Here is a 23,452-nt window from a genome sequence, read left to right on the forward strand (position 1 = left end):
TACAAGTGAGTGGCCCCAGTCATCTGTGGTTCACTGTGGGGGTTGTGTTGGGCCATTCTGTTAGGTCTGCACAGAGTTTTAAAAGGCAGGTCATCTCAGGTCCTCTGGTTCACCTTAGATCCCGCAATTCCTGCATGCTAACTGTACACATCCTGCAGGCATTTGGGCTTTACTTCTTGGATCTTCTAGTACATCTTCCAGTGTGAATTAAGGTAAACTCTCTGAAACAAACCAACATGCCTTTGAGTTATTGGGAGATAAGGTCGAGTGTTTTTAGTTGTAACTTTCCTTTTATCAATGATTTGTTGTTGTTGAGGAGGAGTGACTTCTGGAAATACTTGACAAGATAGAAAGGAGACATTGGGTGTGTGTCACTATGTGGCACAAAGGCTGCAAAGGTGAAGAATAGAGACAAAAGAGTGCAGATAATAAAAGAAAGGAGATAAGTAGATATTTACTCATATATGCTTTTTTCGCCTACCAATAAGAGTTGTTCTTTAAAACCTGAATTGAGAAATTAGCAGAATAGGTGAGAGATGACTGAGAAGGTCTTTTGGCCCATGGTAGTTTAATGGGACAGAAAACTACCCTGGGAAAATATGCCTGTAACCACCCCTTAAACTTTTACAGGGTATAACGACATCAGCGCCCAGAAACCTAAACTCCTCCTTCAGACCACAGCAGCCCTGTCATAGGGAGCTTCCCATTGGCTTGGTGGTGTAATCTTTGACTGGAAAGTGTCATGTTACAAGTCTGGCTCTGTTCTGAAGACGGATGCCTGTTTGTGCTCTAGACTGGGATGGAGGCTATGTAATGCTGATCGTAGTGGTAGGAACCCACTTGGGTCTCTGTCCTCATCTCAAATCCAGAATCCTGTTGGACAAAAGGAAGCAACCATACTCCTGCTCAGGCCGGGATCCTTTCTGGAGTATGCAGCAAGCTCATTCATTCTTGCCTGTTTGCCCCCATTCTAATCAGGATAACAGCTACAGGCTGGGTGGGCGTTCTTCCCCAGCTACAGGTTACCTTTCTCTAGGTTGATACACAAACTCTTTATTGCAGTATCTGTTGAAACCTTAGCTTCCTTCCTTCCTTCCTTCCTTCCTTCCTTCCTTCCTTCCTTCCTTCCTTCCTTCCTTCCTTCCTTCCTTTCTGTCTGTCTTTTTTTTTAATTTGAGACGGAGTCTCACTCTGTCACCCAGGCTGGAGTGCCGTGGTGTGATCTTGGCTCACAGCAACCTTCACTTCCCGGTTTCAAGTGCTTCTTCTGCCTCAGCCTTCCAAGTAGCTGGGATTACAGGCATGCACCATCATGCTTGGCTGTTTTTTGTGTTTTTAGTAGAGATGGGGTTTCACCATGTTGGCCAGGCTGGTCTCAAACCTTAGATTTCAATTGTAGTAGCATGTTACAATAAGAAGTGAACAAAGCCAATTTTGCTTTGCTAGTCTGTTTAGATAATGTAATTGATAAAAATAGCAATAAATGTGTATCCAGTCCTTACTATAAGCTAGTCTTTATGTAAACTCATTCAATGCTCACAAACCCCTAGGAAGTATATGTTATTGCATCCCTGTTGTCTTAGTTCCTTTTGTGTGCTGTAAAGGGATACCTGAGAAAAATGGTTTATTTGACTCACCATTCTGATGGCTGGGAAGTTCAAGATTGGGCATCTGGAGAGAGTCTCAGGCTGTTTAGACTCATGGTGGAAAGTGAAGGGGATCAGCCATGTACAGATATCACACGTGGGAAGAGGAAGTGTTTGGGGGTGGGTAGGTTGCCGCTCATGTGGGAATTGAGTAAGAACTCAACCTGAGGAGGAGCATTAACCTATTCATGAGGGATCTACCCACTTTCCAAACACTTCCCACTAGGCCCCAACTCTGAACATCACCACGCTAGGGATTTCATTTTGACATGAGGTTTAGAGGGGATGAACATTCCAATCATAGCACCTGTTTTACAGGTGAGTAAACTGAGGCACAGAGAGGTCCAGGAACTGGACTGAGCTCATCTAGTAAGTGGCAGAATAGGGAGCCAGTCCCAGGCAGTCTGACTCCTGAATCTTAGTTCCTATTCACTACTTCCCAAGCTCTATCATATTAATGATGTAAAATTCAAATGAGATTGTATATAAAAGTTAAATAAACTCCAAACTATGAGACAAATGTCAGTGATTGCTCTCTTTTAGACTCCTTGGGGTGAATGTTATAGATACAAATGTCTTCCCTCTAAACTGTGTTATTTCTTTTCTGAAGATAGTGCAAATGTGATAAGGAACATCAGCAACCCATATTCTAACAATCATCATTATATTCCTTTTCTATTGCTGTGTAAGAAAATTACCACAATTTAGGGGCTTTGGCTTAAACAACATACATTTATTATCTCAGAGGTCCCAGAGTCAGGAGTCCGGGTACAGAGGACCTAGCACAGGCTAACTAGTTCCTCTACTGAGAGTCTCACCAGGCCGAAATCAAGGAGGTAGCAGGGCCTGTGAATTCTCATCAAGGCTCAGGTTCTTCTTTGCGTTGGCAGAATTCATTTCCTTGCAGTTGTAGGCCTGAAGTCCCTGTTTTCTTGCTCACTGTTGGCTGGGGTCCTTGCTTAGCTTTTAGAGGGCTCCTGTGATTCCTTGCCAAGTAGCCCCCATAGGCAGGTTGCAATACAGATGTTTGCTTTTTTCAAGGACAGCAGGAGTATGTCTCTCTGACTTCTGATCCCTCTCTAGTTGGCTAGTATGGAGTGACTAGATCATCACCATTTGCTGTATAATTTAACCTAATTGAGGAAGTGACCATCCTATCATTCTTACAGAGTCCACCCACACTCAAGGGGAAGGGATGATATAAGATGTGTACCCTGGAGGGCCCAATTCTGCCCACTGTGATCATTGTGGTTTTGAAGCTCCTGGGGGTTTCAGCCACATGGCTAAAGTGAGTTGTGGGAAAATTGTGGAATGGTTTACTAATGAATATGGATGTGCCACTGAAATGTATTCATGTGCTATTCTGGTGAATGCTGTAGAAACTGGAGCCCTGCCACTTAGGGCTTCTAGGGGCTTTGCTGCTATGGGAATAATCAAGGCCACCAAATGCCAGGTGGTGTAAATTGCCAAAGTGGTTCCTGGACTTGATCCTGATGAAGGTTGATGCAGCATCCTTGCTGGCTTACAGGCTCACTGTGTTTCTCATAGACTCCGCAAGCCCCATGCAGAGCATTGTGTGATGAACATGTCTTATCCGGAGCAGGGATTGTTCTTTGAGAGAATATAATTATTGCCTCTGCCTTGCCGACCCATCAGCAATTGTTTTCTTTCCTTGTGGCGTGGGCAGAGTCTGTGTGGGAAGGTGCTGGTTTAATTTCTGTCACATCTCACTTGTTCTTTTCCCAGGGGCAATGTAAATCTCAAAATCAATTCAGTTGGGAATTACCATTAGGAGCTCCAGGGTCAATTTGGTACAGTAAGGCAAAGGCTGTCTGGAAATCCCAATGAGTCACGTGGCATAAGGCCCTGTGATAAGCAGCACTCTTCTTCCCAGACTGGAATTTTGTGTGTGAAGCTTAAATTCCTGTAAACTGATAAATTGAGATGACTTATGAGTGAAAGGGGAGAAGTAAAGACACCTTATTTGGATACATGGTGGGCTCTTTGAAACCTCTGATATTGAAATAATAAAAATCTTTTATTGATGTGAAATGTTTTTATTTATAAAGTGCTATCAGTTCAGGTCCAGGATTGTTTACTCTTTTGTTTTCTTCATGAAAGCAAACCCAACATCTCATGGTAATAAAGGAGGTATACCAAAATGAAGTGCTTCAGTGTGTTCCCAGATGGTCATGCTGAGAACTGGGTCCTCTCAAGTTCTAGGCTGAAGGCAGTGACTTATCAGGAATACTTGAGTTGGTACCAAGAACATTTGTGTATTTGTTATTGCAAGTGTAATATATGTTAGTTGTAAAAAATAACATTGGAAAATTAGAAGAAAGGAGAAAGTAAAAATGCCCTTAATCTCAACACCTAGATATAGCTCCTGCTATTTATATTTATATCTCTAGGAGATAGCTCCTGTTAGTTTGACATACATAATACATGTATGATATATGTATTACATCTATCTATACACACACCAAATGTATACAATATCTACAAACTACAATTTGGTAGCTTCATTTAAAAACATTTTACAGGTATATTTTGAGATTTTTAACATGTTCTTAAATATTCTTCTATAGTATAATTGTATGTTGGTTAAGAGCATGGAATCTGGGCCCAGATTGCCTGAATTTGAATGAATACTGGCTTAACACTATTTGATTTCATGGCCTTGGGCAAGTTACTTAACTTTCTATGCCTTTCTTTTATCTCTGTAAAATAGGGACAATAATAGTACTTATCTCATATAATTATAGTAAAGATTAAATGAGTTAATATATTTATAAATTGTTTAAAATAGAGCCTCCCTTTTAACATTGCCATATAACTGCTTGCTTTTGTTAATGGTTATGTACAAGTCCATCTTCTGAGGGAGCTGTAATTTATTTAACTTATCCATTGTTTGATATTTAGGTGTTCCCAATTTTTATTATTACAGATTATAAAACCCGTACACATGCTTTTTTGTGTGCTGATTAAAATTTTTTTCTTTTAGTTACATTACAGGAAATAAAACTTCTCGATCAAAATATATTAATCTTTTTCAGATTTCTGTTACTTTTTTGGGAAATTAATCTTATAAAAAGTTGACCAATTGGTACTTCCAACTGCGATATTGAGTGTGTGTTTCCCCTTATCCTCATGTGTCAAGGCAATGGTAGTATCTTATATTTTATATTTGTTGTTGTTTTTCTGAGATAGAGTCTCACTCCATCACCCAGGCTGGAGTGCAGTGGCATGACCTCAGCTCACTGCTGCCTCTGCCTCCAGGATTTAAGGGATTCTCTTGCCCCAGCCTCCTGAGTAGTTGGGATTACAGGCATGCACCACCACCACGCCTAGCTAATTTTTGTAGTTTTAGTAGAAATGGGGTTTCACCATGTTAGCCAGGCTGGTCTCAAACTCCTGATCTCAGATGATCGGTCCTCCCACCTCGGCCTCCCAAAGTGCTGGGATTACAGGCATGAGCCACCATGCCCAGCCTCTTATGTTATTTTGATTGGCATTTCTTTGATTGCAAGCTAGATGTATATTTTTCCATATGTTTAGCAGTTTACATTTATTCTTTATAAATTATTGCTTCCTGAACTTTACTTATTTTTACTTTTCTCTTTTAAGTGAAAAAATATATAATGATATATATATTAGGTTATATATATATGTGTGTGTGTGTGTATATATATATATTTTTTTCAGTCGCCCAGGCTGGAGTGCAGTGGTTAGATCTCAGGACACTGCACACTGCAACCTCAAACTCCTGGGCTCAGTGATCCTCCTGCCTCAGCCCCCTGAGTAGCTAGGACTACAGGTGGGCATGATTATACCTGGCTAATTTAATTAAATTAATTAATTAGTTTTTTTTTTTTTTTTTTGTAGAGATGGGCCTTGCTATGTTGACCAGGCTGGTTTTGAACTCCTGGCCTCAAGCAGTCTTCCTACCTTAGCCTCTCAAAGCGCTGGGATTACAGGTATGAGCCACCATTCCTGACCAGCTTCTGATCTTCTACTAGAGATATTTTGTCATAGTCTCTGTGTTCTTCAAACTGTTTATTATTATTATTTGGCTATGTTTCTATAGCAACAATATGATTTTGTGATATAAGTAACATGTGCAATTAGTTGGGGAAAGGGTTGCCATGAATGTCGCTAGAAATGGTGCAAGAACATGACCATGTCCTGCCTCTGCAACTTCAGAAATCATTTTGAATGAGGAGCCTTTTGTGAATGAAATTCTATTAGTGAAAATTTTTATCTTTGCAATTGTGGTAAATATTGTAACTACCTGGGAGAGAATCTTTTGGTTCATTAAAGAGATAAGTAGCTACCTAATGAGAAACTGTCAGTAATCTCATGGACATGTGGAAGAATATTTATTTTTAAAAGCCTGGTCAAGCAGAGGGCCTCAGGAACAAACAATTCACTCTTTTAATTAGCTCCTGGATTCTGTTGCCTTTCTCTGGACTATGGAGACCTCTGGCTACACAGTGCACTGTTACTGAGTGTTGAATCTCAACAGAAGTTGATATTCTTTGTGTTCTCTGATTTTCTCCATGTGAATCATTGTCTCATGGCAGGCTAAAGCAAGTGTGATACAAATATATTTTTAAAATAACATAAAAACACTTAAACTTTGGAAGAGGGAGGGAATGTGTTCTGTTCTAGAAAATAGACCACTATCAATGGGTAAAAGGTCACCATTTTGGGTTAATATGAGGAATAACTTTGTTATTACAAGAAGAGTCCCCCCATAGCATGGCTCACCTTTTTGAAGCAGTCACTGAGATTCTTCCAGCAGAGACCAGGTGATCAAAAAGTATGTTACTGAATTTAAGATGAAAAAGGTGGGGCCCATGCACTGGGTGAGACCTTGCACTAGGTTACTTCTAGTATCGTTTGCAACTCTTGGAGATTCTACACTTACATAAGATTTTAAAAACCATGTGTGTACTTATCTAAAGTAGTGAAATTCATAGAAATAGAAAATAGGATGGTGGTTACCGGGGCTAAGGGCAGAGGGAATAGGAATGTTATTGTTTATTGGGTATAGACTTGCAGATTTGCAAGATGAAGAAGTTCTAGAGGTTCATTACACAACAATGTGAATACAATGAACACTACTATACACTTATAAGTGTGCCTACTGTGAGGTTAGCCCTAGGCCAAGCACTGTCAGGGACACATAAGTTTAAGACAGTCCCTGCTTTCAGTTGTCTCACGGTCCACTTCTGCTATTAAACCAAGGATGCTGAGCAGCAGCCCAGAAGCCCACACTAGCTAACCATGATGTCATCACTGCCACTGCCATTGAAGGCACTGCCAGAAGCCCAAAGAAACAAAAACACTCCTCCCTTCTTCCAGTCTTACAATATCCTGCTAGTGCTCCCATGACAAAGCCCAATAAGAAGCCAATTGGTGAGTTATTCTGAGAAATGTGGCATGCTACTTTCTTTCCCCATCAGTATAGTGGAAGGTATAAGGATGAATGTGAATTTGGGTTGGCAATACACTGTTAGGCACAGTCCACCCCTTTGTCTCCTTTTCATCTATACGCAGCCCTCCACCCATATATAAACTTGACAAAGCAACAACAGCAACAGTATAATGCTTCTGTTGATGCAATTATCCTTTGTACAAATGAAGCCATGCTCACTAGTTCCCTGATAAGGGGGATACGAAGTGCCATTAGTCGGTGCATTTACATTTATATGTTGATGATGTTAATTCCCCTTACAGGTTAATCAAAATCCCATTTATCATGTAACTTACAAGACTAAATTGTAAAGTTAACCACCTAGTTTGTAGTTAACTTATATGACACACTCCTTGTATAACAGACACACTTGGGGAAAGGAAAAAGGGGAAAGTGAGTTCTATACACAGATATGTACAAGGAAGAAAATATACATAGTTGCTATAGTCCTCACTTCTGTAGCTGATCACAAAGCTGCGTGTGTGTGTGTGTGTGTGTGTGTGTGTATGTGTGTGTGTGTGTATTTAGAGGGAGGAGAGAGAGAGCAAGCAAGAAAGATCTAGGATTTACATTTTTATATATCTATATGTCTTCTTTCTTTCCTTATCAACTCCCATGTGCTTTTCTCTTTAACCCCTTGGTTGGTGAGGATTCTTTTTCTGAAGGGCTGATGCAAATCTTTACTCCTGAAAAGTCTGTGTCCTTAGTCATCCCTCCTTTGTTGGTGTAGTGAAATCTTCTATTAACTTTACTACCGGACATGGAAGTAAAAAGGCACCACAGAGAATCCTCTGGATTACAGACATCTTTCTTAATGCCCCCATTATCCAGCAACAATCTTATTATAGCTTAGTAATTGGGACCCCAGTTAGCACAGTAGAACCATTTTTGTTTGTACAATGGCTTAAGGAGTCTGAATGACCAAGTGGTAATCTCAAATTCTAGTTCAGTGGAACCATTCTGGTTTCTGCAGCTGGCTTTTCTTTTCTTAGAAATGAATAACTTTAAACCAGCAGAGCCCAAAATCTTAGGCACAGGTAGCAACATTTTTGTGACTAGCGTATTAGGCATAGTAGTTAGAATAGACTCTCCCATTTTAATTTTTGATTCTCCGACCCATGTATTATAGATATGGGAGGAATACCACTCTCTGAGGGTTGTTGATTCAAAGCATGTACTTCATCCTGTAAGATATAGTGCCATAAACTTTCAAGAGTTTACCTCCCAGTTAGTGACAATTGAGCCTTCAGTAGGTGATTCCATCATTCTACCAGGTCAGCTGCTTCTGGATGATGGAATATATGGCAGGACTAGAGAATTCTGTGGCTGCAAGTCAATTGCTGCACTTTTCTGTTGTGAAATTAGCGCCTTGATCAGAAGTGATGTCATAAGTGGTGCCACAATGGTAAATAAAGCATTTTCTAAGTATGTAATTGGTGGTACTTGGAAAAGGCAAACCCATATCCAGAGGAAATGTTGATTTCCCTGAGAACAAATCTTTGCCCACTTCATAATGGAAAGAATCCAGTGTAGTTCACCCACTATAGCACGGCTAAATAGTCCACCTGGACTCATTGCTGGCCCCTGCTGTTCGCAGGGTGAACACACAGTAATGGTGCTAGCCAGATTCACTGTGGTGAGCCTACACGTAGACTCTTTGATTACTGTCATGACCACTCAGAAGATAAATCTATGGAGAAGTTACTAGGGTGGCTGGGAAGAAATGGCTGGCTGACATCTCAGAATATGTTATCTTGTTCCCCTGATTATCCACAGCCTTCTCTGCAGTGGACGTTGTTTTGTGAACATGCACATGAGATACAAATATTTCCCACTCATTGCCTTTTCCAAGAGGTCATCCATCTGCCTATTCCTCCGTCCTCCTTTTTAGCAATTTTCAATTCTGTTCTTTCCAAGTCAATGACCATCTGGCCAAATCATTATCCATTATGTATGAGTTAGTGTAGATTTGTACTTCTGGCCATCTTTCAGTCTAGACAAAACAGATATCCAGATGTGTTATGAAGTTCTACCAACTGGGAGGATTTTCTCTCTCCACTATTTTTCAGGGCCACCCCTGAGTGGATATAAAACAGCCTACTTCTAGCTGTTGCTGATGTATAATGGAGTATCATATGCAAAACGTGTCCGAGTCTTTTTTTCCCCTATCATCGTCTGGTTACAGGGAACTCCTTTTGAAGCCATAGGTGTGGGTTGAGAGAGAGGAAGCAATGTATCAGGAGTAGGTGGCCATAGGAATCTGAGCCATCGAATCATATGGCTTACTTGTATCCATAGGACTTGCTACAGACCCATCTTATATACCACTTCTACTTGGTGACAGAGTGTGACTTCACTTAGCTGATTTTATGGTTTGGTCAATTAAATGATGACCTGTTAGTTTATGGTGGGCAGCTCAGCTCATATGGTCATCTAGTGTCCTAGGGCAGGAGTTCTGTCTCCACAAGAGCCTGAGAATATGCTTTCAAGGGGAAAAATCAGCAGCTCTTACTCAGAGAGAGAAAATTAGCAGAAGAGGCTGGTTTTGCTCCAAAACTCTAGTACTCAAAGCCATGATTCTTACATAGGGCTTGCTCTAGGCTTGGACACAATCCCCTTTTGTACATGGGGAAATGAACTACACCTCCAGGGATCACAGAGAGATCAGAGGCCACAGAGTTCTACGATTAATGAACATGTTTCGCTTCATGTTTTCATACTCAAATTCTATTTCTTCCTAGCTAACTTTTTTCTAATATTGATCATAGCAATTTATTGAATATATTTTTGCTCACCTTCCTTCAATAGGAATTATTATTGCCTTATTTACCTGTTATACCTTTGAAAGTGATCAGATTTTTCATGTTTTCAAGGAGTTTGATGGACATATTTTTCTTTACTCTTTCTAAATCAAACTACATCATTATAAAATAAAACACAGATATAACCCCCACTGCAAATCAAATATGTAACATAGTGAATTACCATAAAGCAAACACATTTGTAACTACCATTCAGGCCAGGAAAGAGAACTTCACCAGCCTCCCTAGAAGTCTCTTCTGTGTGACCCATCTCCATCATAACCCCCTTCACTTCATAAGTAACCATTACCTGGACTTTTATATCAGTTGCCCAGCTATGCATCCCTAGGTACTGTAGCTTAGTTCTGCTCATTTAATGAATGTTGGTATACCATTCTTTTAATTTGTGCATTCCTGCTCCATCCCTTTCTTTTTCCTTATTGTTTGTCTGTGGATGAACCCAGCCTTCTGACTTTAGAGTTTCTCATAGGCTAGATTTTGCTGATTGCAATCTTATGGTACATTTCATTGTGTTCCTCTGTATTTCCTGCAGTGTAGTGGCTGGAATTTGAGGTTTGATCAAACTCAGGTGCAATTCCTTTGGCAAGATTTTAGGTGTGTTTTTCCATCAGGAAACATATAACATTTGTGTTGTTTGTCTTTTTGTAATATTAACAATGGTTAATACTTAGATTCATTTAGTTATTGGGGCTCCTAAGATGATGATATTCCCCGTCGACATTTTTTTTTGCATTTATCACTTGGGATACAAATAATTGCTTCCCTTTGTCTACTTTATATTTTATTTATTTATTTATTTATTTATTTATTTATTTATTTATTTATTATTTTTTGTGATGGAGTCTCACTCTGTTTCCCAGGCTGGAGTGCAGTGGTGTGATACCAGCTCACTGCAACCTCCACCTCCTGGGTTCAAGTGATTCTTATGCCTCAGCCTCCCAAGTAGCTGGGATTACAGGCATGCACCACTACATCCAGCTAATTTTTATATTTTTAGTAGAGATGGGGTTTCGCCATGTTGGCCAGGCTCGTCTTGAATTCCTGACCTCAAGTGATCTGCCCACCTCCAAAAGTGCTGGGATTACAGGCATGAGCCACTGTGCCCAGCCCCTTATTCACTTTTTGGTTACCCAGTGATATAGTTCATACAGAGAGACAAGATAAATATTTTATTCTTTTTATTGACCAGGTTTCATAATAATAAGTTGGTTCTCTTTCATCCTCCAAAGGTTTATGCACATACATGAACTTGGGGACTTAAGCATTTTTAATGGCTTCCATTTAATTGCAGTTATCTTTCTGAAAGCTCAAATTATTGCATCTTTGACCAGTGGAAGCCTTTGAAAGTTGGCTTCTGTTTGTTTTTTCCTGGATGTTATTCTTGGATGTTCTTTGTGGATATAAAACTCTTGTGAACTGAAAAATCAAGAACTACTTCTCCAGCTCAGGCCTTTCTCTGATTCATTCATGGCCTTACATGACCAGGGAATATGTTTTGAAGAGTGGGGCACACCCTCTATAGAAAGGGAATACATGGTTTCTGTTTACAAATATTGCTGGCTTTGTCTTTAGAGACCAGAACGCTGGCTTCCTGTTGAGCCATTCTCCTCTGGAAATGAGATTGCCTCACCAGTGTTGTTCACCTTTTCTGGAAATATCTGATATTAATAGTTTTCTCTAGAATAACTTATTCTTTTAGGAGGCATGTGTTCTTGTCTAGTCAAATATCCGGAATAAAATTGAAAATAGTTGAAAACCTGCCTTTTAACATTTCCCCCTGAAATTTGCTATGCAACCCAGTAAAGAGCTATAAATAAACTTTAGGAATAATATAATTAATCTTATTAAATGTGAGAGTGCTTCAGGCTTCTTTGCATGCAGTAGAAGGACTTGCATTAAAGTGAGCTGTGACTTCAAAATGTAATTTCGCATCCTGACCGCAAGCTTATCACATCCCTCCCCTTTTAGTGACCTGTTTTTCCTTCAGCTCGAATGCTGTGTTTTTGGTTTTCATCTCTAGCTTGGCCAGTTCTGAACATTTTAACTCTCTCATTTTTGTTACTGTGACAGCGACTTTATGGAAATAGGGCTGTGGAGGTTTTTATGATGAAACATTGACAGGAGAAGTAATACTTGGCCCAGCACACGAAACAGAATCACTCACAAGAAAGAATAAAGGTGATTTTGAAAAGCTTATGACATCAATGTCTGTGACTATTTATTTTGGCTTATAGTATTCATGTTTGCAGGCTGAGTAATACAGATTTTCACTTACGAGTTCTATTGTAGAAGATCCTTCCCTCTGTAAAAGATCTGATTCTCTGGCTTTAAGTCTTTTGCCTGACATTCAGGGCCCTCCACAGATTTATTCCTGTCTCCCTCAAAAACACTTAGTGACTTCCTGTTGCCTGTTGGATTAAGTATACACTTTCCACCATGATTCCATTTTTACCTCTCCAGGCCCATCTCCCTGTCTTTCCTATGGACATCTCTTCAGATCAGCTATTTTAGTTGCCTCTACTTTCCTGGTATACCCTACATTTTACTACTTTGGTCTTTGCTCACACAGTTTCTTCTATCCAGAATGGCTTTCTCTTCTATCTGTATCTGCAGAGATCCTATCATTATTTTAAAATTCCTACTCTTCCATGAAGTCCTTCCTGATTCCTTCAAAGAAATATCACTCCTCCGAATTCCCAGGCAATGTCTTCATGACAGTTTCTTTATATTATTTTGTTATGTGACTAGCTGTTGTTGCTATTATTTATGTGTTTGTCACCACTCTGGGGTGACAACTATACATCCAAATTTTCCTGGGACACTCCCAGTTTATACCTGTTATCTCAGCACCTTGTCTGGTTAGTACCCCCCTTTTACTCTCAAAATTATCTTGGTTTGGACAATGAATTAAATGGTCACTTTTGGAACAAATGACCAGAAGGTTGGGGCTGCATCATACTCATCTTTTAATCTCTGGTCACTTAACACAAAGAGCAGTGTAATTCACATATGGTGGGCAAAGGAATTAGCAGAAAAGAGACTGGCTTGTGTTGGGGCAGGGACCACTTTGCCTGGGTTATCAGGAAATGCTAACCAGATTAGTTTTGATTCCTCCCAGAGATAGTCTTCCTAATGGCACTGCCCGGGGGCTATTATTTTCCCATCAGAAGGTGGGGATCCCCCAGGGTTTGATAAACAATCCTTCCCTACATGACGGCTGCAGGCATTGTTCCCCCTCAGTGGCTAGTGCATTTAGAACTTCAAAGGAGCATACTTGGGCATTGTGTAGAATATTTAGTTCACATGTGAAAGAGGCTTGCTTTATTTACTTGCATTCCTTTTTATTTAAAAAATTAGCCTACAGAAAAGTTGATAGAAAATAGCACATAGTCATACTGTCTTCATTTTGCTACATTTGCTTTCTTTCTCTTGCTTTCTTCCTGTATATACACATAGATTCAACTTTGTGTTTAAGTAAGATGTATGCATAACTGTTCATATTCTTTTCCTGAACTGCTTGAATGTAGATGAGGATATCATGATACTTCACCCTTCAATACTTCTACATGCTCCTCAAAATAAGGACATTTTTCTATGTAAACAATATCATTACTACACCTAAGATAATAATTTCACAAAATCATCTCAAATATAATCCATATTCAAATTTCCTTAAACTTGTTTGGGATCCAGAATCCAAATCTTATCTTGAAATACTACAGTTCCCATAATCCCCATGTGTCATGGGAGGGACCCAGTGGGAGGTAATTGAATCATGGGGGCAATTACCCCCATGCTGCTGGTCTTTGGATAGTGAATGAGTTCTCACAAGATCTGATGAATTTATAAGGGCCTTTCCCCACTTTTGCTCATACTTCCCCTTCCTGCCGCTGTGTGAAGAAGGGTGTGTTTGTATCCACTTCCACTATGATTGTAAATTTCCTGAGGCCTCCCCAGCCCTGCAGAACTGTGAGTCAATTAAACCTCTTTCCTTTATAGATTACCCAGTCTCAGATATCTCCTTATAGCAGCATGAGAATTGACTATTACAGTAAATTGGTACTGGGTGTGAGGCACTGCTGTAAAGATACCCAAAAATGTGGGAGCCACTTTGGAACTGGGTAACAGGTAGAGGTTGGAACAGTTTGGAGGGCTCAGAAGATAGGAAGATATGGAAAAGTTTGAAACTTCCTAGAGACTTGTTGAATGGTTTTGACCAAAATGCTGATAGTGATATGAACAATGAAGTCCAGGCAGAAGTGGTCTCAAATGGAGATGGGGAACTGGTTGGGAACTAAAGTAAAGGTCACTCTTGCTATGCAAAGAAACTGGCGACATTTTGCCCCTGTCCTAGAGATCTGTGGAACTTTGAACTTGAGAGAGATGATACAGGGCATCTGGCGGAAGAAATTTCTAAGTGGCAAAGTGTTCAAGAGGAAGCAGATCATAAAAGTTTGGAAAATTTGCAGCCTGATGATACAATAGAAAAGAACTATTTTGGGGGGAGAAATTCAAGCCTGCTGCAGAAATTTGCTCAAATAATGAGGAGCTGAATGTTAATCACCAAGATAATAGGGAAATGTCACCATGGCATGTCAGACACCTTCACAACAGCCCCTCCCATCAAAGGTCTGGATGCCTAGGAGGGAAAAATGATTTTGTGGGCCAAACCCAGGGCCTCCCTGCCTTGTGCAGTCTTGGGACATGGTGCCCTGCATCTCAGCTGCTGCAGCTCCAGCCTTGGCTAAAAGGAGACAACATACAGCTCAGACTGTTGTTTCAGAGGGTGCAAGCCCCAAGCCTTGGCAGCTTTCACGTGGTATTGGGCCTTTGGGTGCACAGAAGTCAAGAATCGTGGTTTGAGAACCTCTGTCTAGATTTCAGAGGATGTATGGAAATGCCTGGATGTCCAGGCATAAGTTTACTGCAGGGGCAGAGCCCTCATGGAGAACCTTTGTTAGGGTAGTACAGAAGGGAAATGTGGGGTCAGAGCCTCCACTGGGGTACTGCCTAGTGGAGCTGTGAGAAGAGGGCCACTGTTCTTCAGAACTTAGAATAGTAGATCCACTGACAGCTTACACTGTGTGCCTGAAAAAGCCACAGGCACTCAACACCAACCTGTGAAGTTAGCTGACAGGGTGGCTGTACCCTGCAAAGCTACAGAGGTGGAGCTGCCCAAGGCCATGGGAGCCCACCTCTTGCAACAGCGTGATCTGGATGTGAGATACGGAGTCAAGGGAGATTATTTTGGAGCTTTAAAATTTAATTACTGCCTTGTTAGATTTCAGAGTTGTATGGGGCCTTTAACTCCTTTGCTTTGGCCAATTTCTCCCATTTGGGATGGGTGCATTTACCTGATTTCTGTACCTATATTATATCTAGGAAGTAATAACTTGCTTTTGATTTTACAAGCTCATAGATGGAAGGAACTTGCCTCATCTCAGATAAGACTTTGGACTTGGACTTTTGGGTTAATGCTAGAATGAATTGAGACTTTGGGGGACTGTTGGAAAGGCATAATTGTGTTTTGAATTGTGAGGACATGAGATTTGGGAAGGGCCAGGGGCAGAATGATATGGTTTGGCTGTGTCCCCACCCAAATCTCATCTTGAATTGTAGTTCCCATGTGTTGCAGGTGGGATCTGGTGGGAGACAATTGAATCATTGGTGTAGTTACTCTCAGTGAGTGAGTTCTTACAATATCTGATGGTTTTATAAGGGGCTTTCCCTGCTTTTGCTTATACTTCTCCTTCCTGCTGCTGTGTGAAGAAGGATGTATTTGCTTCCCCTACCATGATTATAAGTTTCCTGAGGCCTCCCCAGCCCTGTGGAACTGTGAGTCAATTAAACCTCTTTTCTTTATAAATTACCCGGTCTCAAGTATGTCCTTATAGCAGCATGGGAATGGACTAATACACTGCTATTCTTGTTGCACCCCCCAAAATGTATACCTGTAGACATACGTTCCCCCTCTGCACACCTTTTGTTATACTTAAGGATCCACATGCCTCAAAGATATAAAATGATTTTTGCCTACAGGAAGTTTGTAGTCTAGTAGAAAAAAGAATAAGATGGAAATGCATTATATATCATGGGTACTCCAATTTAATTCTGTTCAGGGCACAGGTGAGTTGCTAGGGAGGCAGTGGACTTTTCTACCTGCATGGTTGGGGAGAACAGAATATTATGTACACATGGAGTAAGGCTGGAGCTACTACTCATTGATTTTTAAACTTTTATTGAGTACTAGGCACTGTGCTAGCCTCTGGGGATGAACTTTGAACCTTAACCATCTCTACTTCACAGAAGTGAGTATTCATTGTGGGTGATGAGCTTTGAAATAATAACCTCAATATTAAATATATAACCATCCGTTGTGATAAATGCAATGAAGGAAAAGAATAGTGAAGAGTATGTAGCAAAGACCAAATTTCCTTTTGGGGTGGGCATGATGGGAGGTCTCACTGAGAGAGTCACATTGACCCTGAGTCAAATAATGAACCTGAAGAATGAGTTCAAGTTAGGTGAATGAAGAGTAGCTAGCAAGGGGTCTCCATGTTGAAATGTCTCCACTGAGGAAGAAAGCAGAACCTACAGAGGGCTGGCACAGCTAGAGTTGAGCCCGAGAGGAGGGTAGTGTCAGGTTGAGAGGCAAGGGACAGGTCATACAGGGCCCAGGAAAGAAGTTTTCCTCTTGAAAAAAAAAAAACCATAATTGTTAGATGGGCTCTTTTGGAGTTGGGATGGGGAGCAGTTGGTTTGTTAGGACATGGAGAACAAAGTATCCTGATAATTGGAAAATGAAACAACTTGACAATGCTGGAATATGGGGTGTGAGGGAGGACATCGTGTTGAATTTTGAATTCTTCTTAGAAGCAACAGGGAGCCATTGAAGGGTGAGTATGATCAGAGGGGTGATGTATCAAAAGTGTATTTAAGAAAGAGAAATCTCAAAGATGAATGAATTACTTGAAGATGCTGAAGGCTGGAGGATCTTGCAGTTGTCCAATAGGTAGAGGATGAAGGCTTAATTAAGGCAATGAAAATGGGTGGAGACCAGAAGACAAAGTTCCTCAGTAGTCACTATCTACGGGATTTGGTTATGGATGAGAGGAGGAGGAAATGGAGTATTAAATGGTGTTCAGGCTCCTGGCTATGTGATGAGTGGAAAAGGATAGCAAGAAAAGGAATTGTTTTGGGCAATCGATGGTGTTTTGATTTGCCCCTGATAAGTGCCCCGATAAGTTTGATTTGTACCCAATAAATGATAAGGGAGATCCAGCCTGATGTTACATAAGCAACTGATTAGTTAATGTTCCCTGGGCTTGCAGATGTTCTCTCTGAATATTTTTGGTCTATTAACATGGTATTTATTAAGCAAGTTGGAAGCATGCAAACTATTTATAAAGGAGTACTTGCATTTTACAACTGACAGATTACTTTATTCGGAATTACTCATGACAGGCTTTTTTGTGTGTGTTTGAGAGACATTTGACTTTGCCACAGTTTTTTTAAAATATGGTATTTCTGGTATGTTTATATATTGTGGGTTTTCAAAAGCAGTTAAATGTCACAATTAGGTTTGCTGTGTTCTGTTTTTTTCCCATTCAGTTACCCATGAAATATACAAGTACAACATCTGGCATTCTTCTTTATAAGAACTCTGGCAAAAGAGCAACAAGGATTAGATTCAGCACTTGTCAAATCATCCAATTGTAATATTTTCATCTAGAGTTGAATCTGAAGCTGGGTGAAACTGCCATGTAAAGAGGAGTTCTGTGTAATGTCACAGAGGGGCCATTTAGGAAAATTCCTTTTATGGTTGGGGCATTCTTGAGATGCCTGGAATAGCCCATTTGTATTGTATCATTGAGATGGAAACACAGCTAGGACGGGTCAAGCCACCATGATGACAAGATCCACACAACACTTCTTTTCTGTTATTTGTCAGACTAGAGCCCTGGTTGGCTGATAATAGCAGACCTTCCTTTTTTATTTCATTTTTCTATGGCAAATCCTTGGTCTCGGAAGTGGAAAGCCCCTTTCCTAGCTTGAAGGCCATATATTCTTAGAACTGGAAGGGACCTCAATAACTGTTTTAATCCAAATCCCTGGCATTTTTGCCAATGAGAAAAATGAGACAGAGAGATTACACAATTTGGTCAAGGTCAATATGCTGAACTCCCTGCCCCTGCTAGATTCCCCCTTGGGAATGGGCAGCCTCTCTCTTCCTTTTATTTTATATTAATTAATTAATTAATTAATTTTTGCCAGAAATCAAAGTCTTCATTCACTTTATAAAATCATCTGACTCATTTGAAAGAAAATAGAGATGTTTTCTCTGAAAACTTATTTTTGTTTTATTCTAAATGAGTTTTCGTTCTAACCCAGTGTGATTCCTCTCTATTCTAAGAGCGCTTTCATGGCACAGTATGACCTCTCTCTAATGGCCAGTGTTGCCTAGTTGGGCTTCAGTATAATGGTTACAACAAAAACCTCTGTGCTTTGGAGCATAGCATCATCTCTAAATTCAGGAAAGAACAGATGCTAGAAACTGTGGTCAGCGTCACTGCCTGGGCCTTTAGGGCGGGTGATGCTAGGAACTTCTTTAGAAGCAGTTATTTATTCAAATGAAATTTTTGAAAGGATCTTTGATTTTTGAAATGACAAATTTCATACCTTGGCCTTAGGACCAAGCACCCCATGACTTGGGAGTGCTAATGGGACTTGGTTGCCACTGAAGGGAGGGTGTGTGATGGGGTGGGTGATACCTGGAGCACTGGCCCAGTCAAGGGAAAGAATGAGAGTTTTAAAAATGAGTTGTGAGGGGGAAAGAGGACAAAACACATGTGGTGCTTACCATTTACTGGCTTGGATGGGGGGAAATGGATTCACCAGAAGCCTCTTTCTCAGGAACCACCATGACTACACAGTTCTACCTTTCTCTCCATACCTTCTCCCAGCAGAAATGAATGGTTTCTGGTCTGGATGTGTGGGAGGAGTGGTAAGTATGGCTGTAGTTCATCATGTTGACTGTGTTCTGAGACTCTAGGGGCTTGGCTTAGAAAGCCAAAGCCTTTGTTTTGCTCCTGCTGGAACCTGTTTTCTGTGAGGTTGTGGACACTGCAAGAACCCGTTTCTGAAAAGGATCTGGAGGATGAGACCAGAGGAAACATCAATACTAGCTCAAAACAGAATGCCCCTACATTTTAAGAGCTCAATTAGAGAAAAACAGGGTCTGTATAGTGGGGTGTTCTCAATCTGAACCATTTCCAAGAACTGCAAGAGAGTGCAGTCATCTGAGCTAAGCACATGGAATGATGAAAAATTGCATCCTGGTGGATTTTCCTCAAGTCTTTGGAATAGACATAAATCTCTTCTTGCTGTTGCAAAGCTTAACGCTTTATTGAAATGATCATAGAATACTGGATTATTCTGTTCTGTGGGGACTCAGAGATGATCTGTGCTGGGGAGTCTCCATTTGTCCTTTCAGACCCACCCTCCCCCTTTTCCACACTGTTCTGGATCCAGGGAGGCTGGTCTCCATGGATCCCCTCAATGGGCTCCCCTGACCTCTGGTTTCTATTTGGATTTGGCCAATGGGAGGCACCTGCATCACCCCCTCTTGGTGGTTCCCTTAACCCTGTTCACACTGTGTAAATCGTCCTCTGCACTAAAGCTCCCATTTGAGTGTATCATCTCTTTTCTGCTGGGACCCTGTACAAATACATCATCTAATTCTGTATGTCCATTTTACAGATGAGGAAACTGAGTCACAGGAGGGCTATGGCTTTTCTGGTTGTGTCTCTTTCCTCCTCATGTTCCCAGACATGGCTGAGTATTTCCAACCTGATATCCTGAGTCCTAGAGTGCTGGATGGGGATTAGGAGACCTCTGGCACTCCTGTCCTCTCTACTTCAATGTGATGGTGCACGCCTAAGCAACTTCTGTGTATCAAAAAACTGTGTCCTTAAAAAATGGTATTTTAATAGGACAAAAAAGTAGTTAGGGAGAAGAGTCTCTGCTGGGAGTTCACTGTCATTTACTGGGCTAGCGGAAGGTCAGAAAGTATCTCTTTCCCCATGGTGGAGGCACCTGGTGCCAGGGCTTGGCTAGAGGCTGTGGGCTCATTGACCTACACCCATCTCAGCTTGGTGCCCTGTTAATACTGTGGTTCTGAGTGTGAATACCTAAGCCAATTTATTTCACTTATATCTTTATATTTTCCTTTTATATGGGCATCATAAAAATCCAAAAAAGTCTAATAGAGCTCTTTTAATATGTATAAAATAAAATTTTAAGTCTTAGCATTGTATCACACTATAATGTGCCACCACTTCTTTCTTTTTTTTTTTTTTGAGACGGAGTCTCGCTCTATGGCCCAGGCTGGAGTGCAGTGGCCGGATCTCAGCTCACTGCAAGCTCCGCCTCCCGGGTTTATGCCATTCTCCTGCCTCAGCCTCCTGAGTAGCTGGGACTACAGGCGCCCACCACCTCGCCTGGCTAGTTTTTTGTATTTTTTAGTAGAGACGGGGTTTCACGGTGTTAGCCAGGATGGTCTCGATCTCCTGACCTCGTGATCCACCCGTCTCGGCCTCCCAAAGTGCTGGGATTACAGGCTTGAGCCACCGCGCCCGGCCCACTTCTTTCTTTATAATTGGCATATAAAATAGTATTGTTTCTACAATCAGTGAGTCCTAATTAATGAAATATGGTAGGAAGCTTATTAAATTATCAATGTGAATCAAAAGATGGATTGGAAAGCTAAGGACTGAGGATGTCTCTATTAATTCTTTTGCTCAAAAAATATTTATTAAACATCTTCTGTGAGACCAGTCCTGGTCTAGGCATTGAGGATCCAGCTGTGAAAGACACAGACATGATCTGTGAACTCACAGGGAAGACAAGAAATACTGAATATATATTTGTATATATGATGTTACAAAAGAAAAAGTGCAGTGTTCTTTGGGAGTGTTAATAAATGACCTTAAGATGGTCAAGTGCGGCAGATGACTTGACTGGAGGAGCAACACTTAAGTGGAGAATGGAAGGACAAGTAGGAATTAGTCAGGTGGAGGTGAGTGGGGAAGGAGGAAAGTTAGTCCTGGCCAAGGGAGCAGTGTGTATGAACACTGGGCGCTGGCAAGAGGTGAGGTGGAACTGAAGGAAGTGTGAAGTAGCTGGAGCTCAGGAAATGGTGCAGAGATGAGAGATGAGACTACAGAAGTAGGCGGATGTTAAATGATGAAGTACCTTAGATGTCATGGCAAGGAGTTTGGCTTTTATCCACAGGGCAAGAGAAAGTTGTGGAAGGGGTTCCAGGAGAAGAGTATTATGCTTAAATTTTAGAATGATCACTCTGACTACTGTGCAGAACTGAAGTGCTATATATCACAGTCAGATGAAGCAAGCATGGTAGTAGTCATACTCACTTGATTAGCGGGATGGAAGTGGGATGAGAGGACAATAGCAAATGATACAAGGGAATCTTGGAGCAAGCAATAATCCCCATCACTGATTGCATTCTGCAGATATTATATTCTGATTTTAGAAACAATCAGAACCAATGTAGAACCAATAATAAAGAAAGAAATAGTGGCATATTAAAGTGTGATACAATGCTAAGACTTAAAATTTGTGTTTTATATATATTAACAGAACTCTATTAGATGTATTTAGACTTTTTAATGATTCTTCCTAGTTCCTGATAAGCTAAGACAATAATTTTATTTTTGACAGAGTGATTTCTTCTGACTTGAGCCTGCAGTGTGCTGTGAGAGATCCAACACCAGGTAAGTATAGAACAAGTTTTTCTTAGGTTTGTAAACAACAGTTTTCTCCCAAGATTCCTTAAGACATACATAAACCTAACATTCTATGTAATCCTCATTTTAGCCTTTTGAGTCTTACTTCCATCTTATACATGAGGAAATTGAGGCACTGGTAACTTGACATGCACAAAAATGTTCATCACAGCATACATTATGATAGTAAAATAATACAAAATGAAAAGGAGAGAATGTAAATATCCAATAGTAGGTAAATTGTATTAAATTAATTATGGCACATTCATTTGATGGAAGTATTTTAAAAATATTCATTATCACCTTAAGATGTTCTCTTCTATTCCCAGTTTGGTAAAAGTCTCTATTATAAATATATGTTGAATTTTATTAAATGCTATTCTATATCCACTGAGATGATCAAATGATGTTTATGCTTTCATTTGTTAATTTTAGTTTACATTAATGGATTTTCTAATGTTAAGCTACCTTGCATTGCTGAGATAAAACCAACTTTGTAATGATGTGTTGTCTTTTCTATACTTAGCTAGATACAATTTGCTAAGTTTTAGTCATAAATGAGATTGACTAAAATCTTTCTGTGATTTTTCTTGTCAGGAATAGTTTTCAAAATACTGAAATTACTTGCTACTTAAATGTATACTGGAACTTGACAGTAAAACAGTTTGGGCCAGATGTTTTCTTTGAGGAAAGAAATTTTACTAACTGATTTATTTAGGTTTTCTATTTCTTCTTGAGTCAGTTTTGTTATGGTTTCAGTTACATATACATATTTCTGTTGAATACATATGCAGGAGGGGAATTTCTGGATCATAAGGCAGGCATATGTTCAGCTTTAGTAGATACTATCAAACTGTTTTCAAAGATGGTTGCATTAATTAAAAAATTTATACTATAATCAGGAGTGTATGGGGGTTCTAATTAGTCCACATATTTTCCAAAACAAGGTGTTTTCTGTTTTTTTGTTTTGTTTTTTTAAGTTAAGCTCTTCTGGTGGGTATGTAATAGCATCATATTGTTTAAATTTGCGTTTCCCTATAGACTAATGAGGTGGGGCACCATTTCATATATTAATTGGCCATTTGGGTATCTTGTTTTGTGAGAAGCCCCTTCAGGTCTTAAAATGTGAAAACATTGGGTTGTTTTAAAATTAAATTGTCTTTCTTATTGAGTTGTAGGCATTTTGATAATATATATTTTAGATATATCCTTGGTAGGATATATGTGTTACAAATATCATCTCTTTTTCTGTGGTTTTTTACTCTTTTTTATGAACAAAAGTTCATTATTTTATGAATTTCATATATTATTTTACCTTTACATTTCAATCTATAATATGTCTGGAATTGATTTCATTGTACATGGTGTGAAGTATAAGGTCAAGATTAATTTTTTTCCATGTGAAGATCCAGTTGACCAAGCCCCATTATTTTGCCATAGCACTATATGTCTATTTTGGTTAGGGTTACTGAGGTAGGATTAACACATGGAAAATTCATTCTCTTAAAATATATGGTTTGATACATTTTGAAAAATGTATGTAATCATTGTTTTACCTCACAATCAAGAGGTAGAATGTATCTAACACTTGAAAATGTACACCTTTGTAGTAAATCTACTCCCTCTACCTGTAGCCCTTGACAACCACAATCTAGATTTGGCTCTCTGCTTCTCTTTTTTCCAGAATATATAAATGACATC

At 40.0% G+C, this 23,452-nt stretch overlaps 1 protein-coding gene across 3 annotated transcripts in view; it reads left to right on the top strand.

The window, feature by feature from the left end:
• Positions 1-23,452, top strand: part of NCALD (neurocalcin delta) — a 476,133-nt gene that overhangs the window by 91,269 nt on the left and 361,412 nt on the right. For 2 of the 3 annotated variants that reach the window (XR_001882851.1, XR_001882849.1), the window contains exon 2: positions 21,687-21,739. The gene's annotated coding sequence lies outside the window, so the exon portion shown is untranslated. Of the gene's footprint in view, positions 1-5,601; positions 5,624-21,686; positions 21,740-23,452 lie in introns of those variants that run through there. The other variant, XR_001882850.1, reaches the window with a different exon arrangement.

This window comes from Rhinopithecus bieti, unplaced genomic scaffold (genome assembly GCF_001698545.2).
Source record: "Rhinopithecus bieti isolate Rb0 unplaced genomic scaffold, ASM169854v2 scaffold_47952, whole genome shotgun sequence".
Classification (NCBI taxonomy): domain Eukaryota; kingdom Metazoa; phylum Chordata; class Mammalia; order Primates; family Cercopithecidae; genus Rhinopithecus; species Rhinopithecus bieti.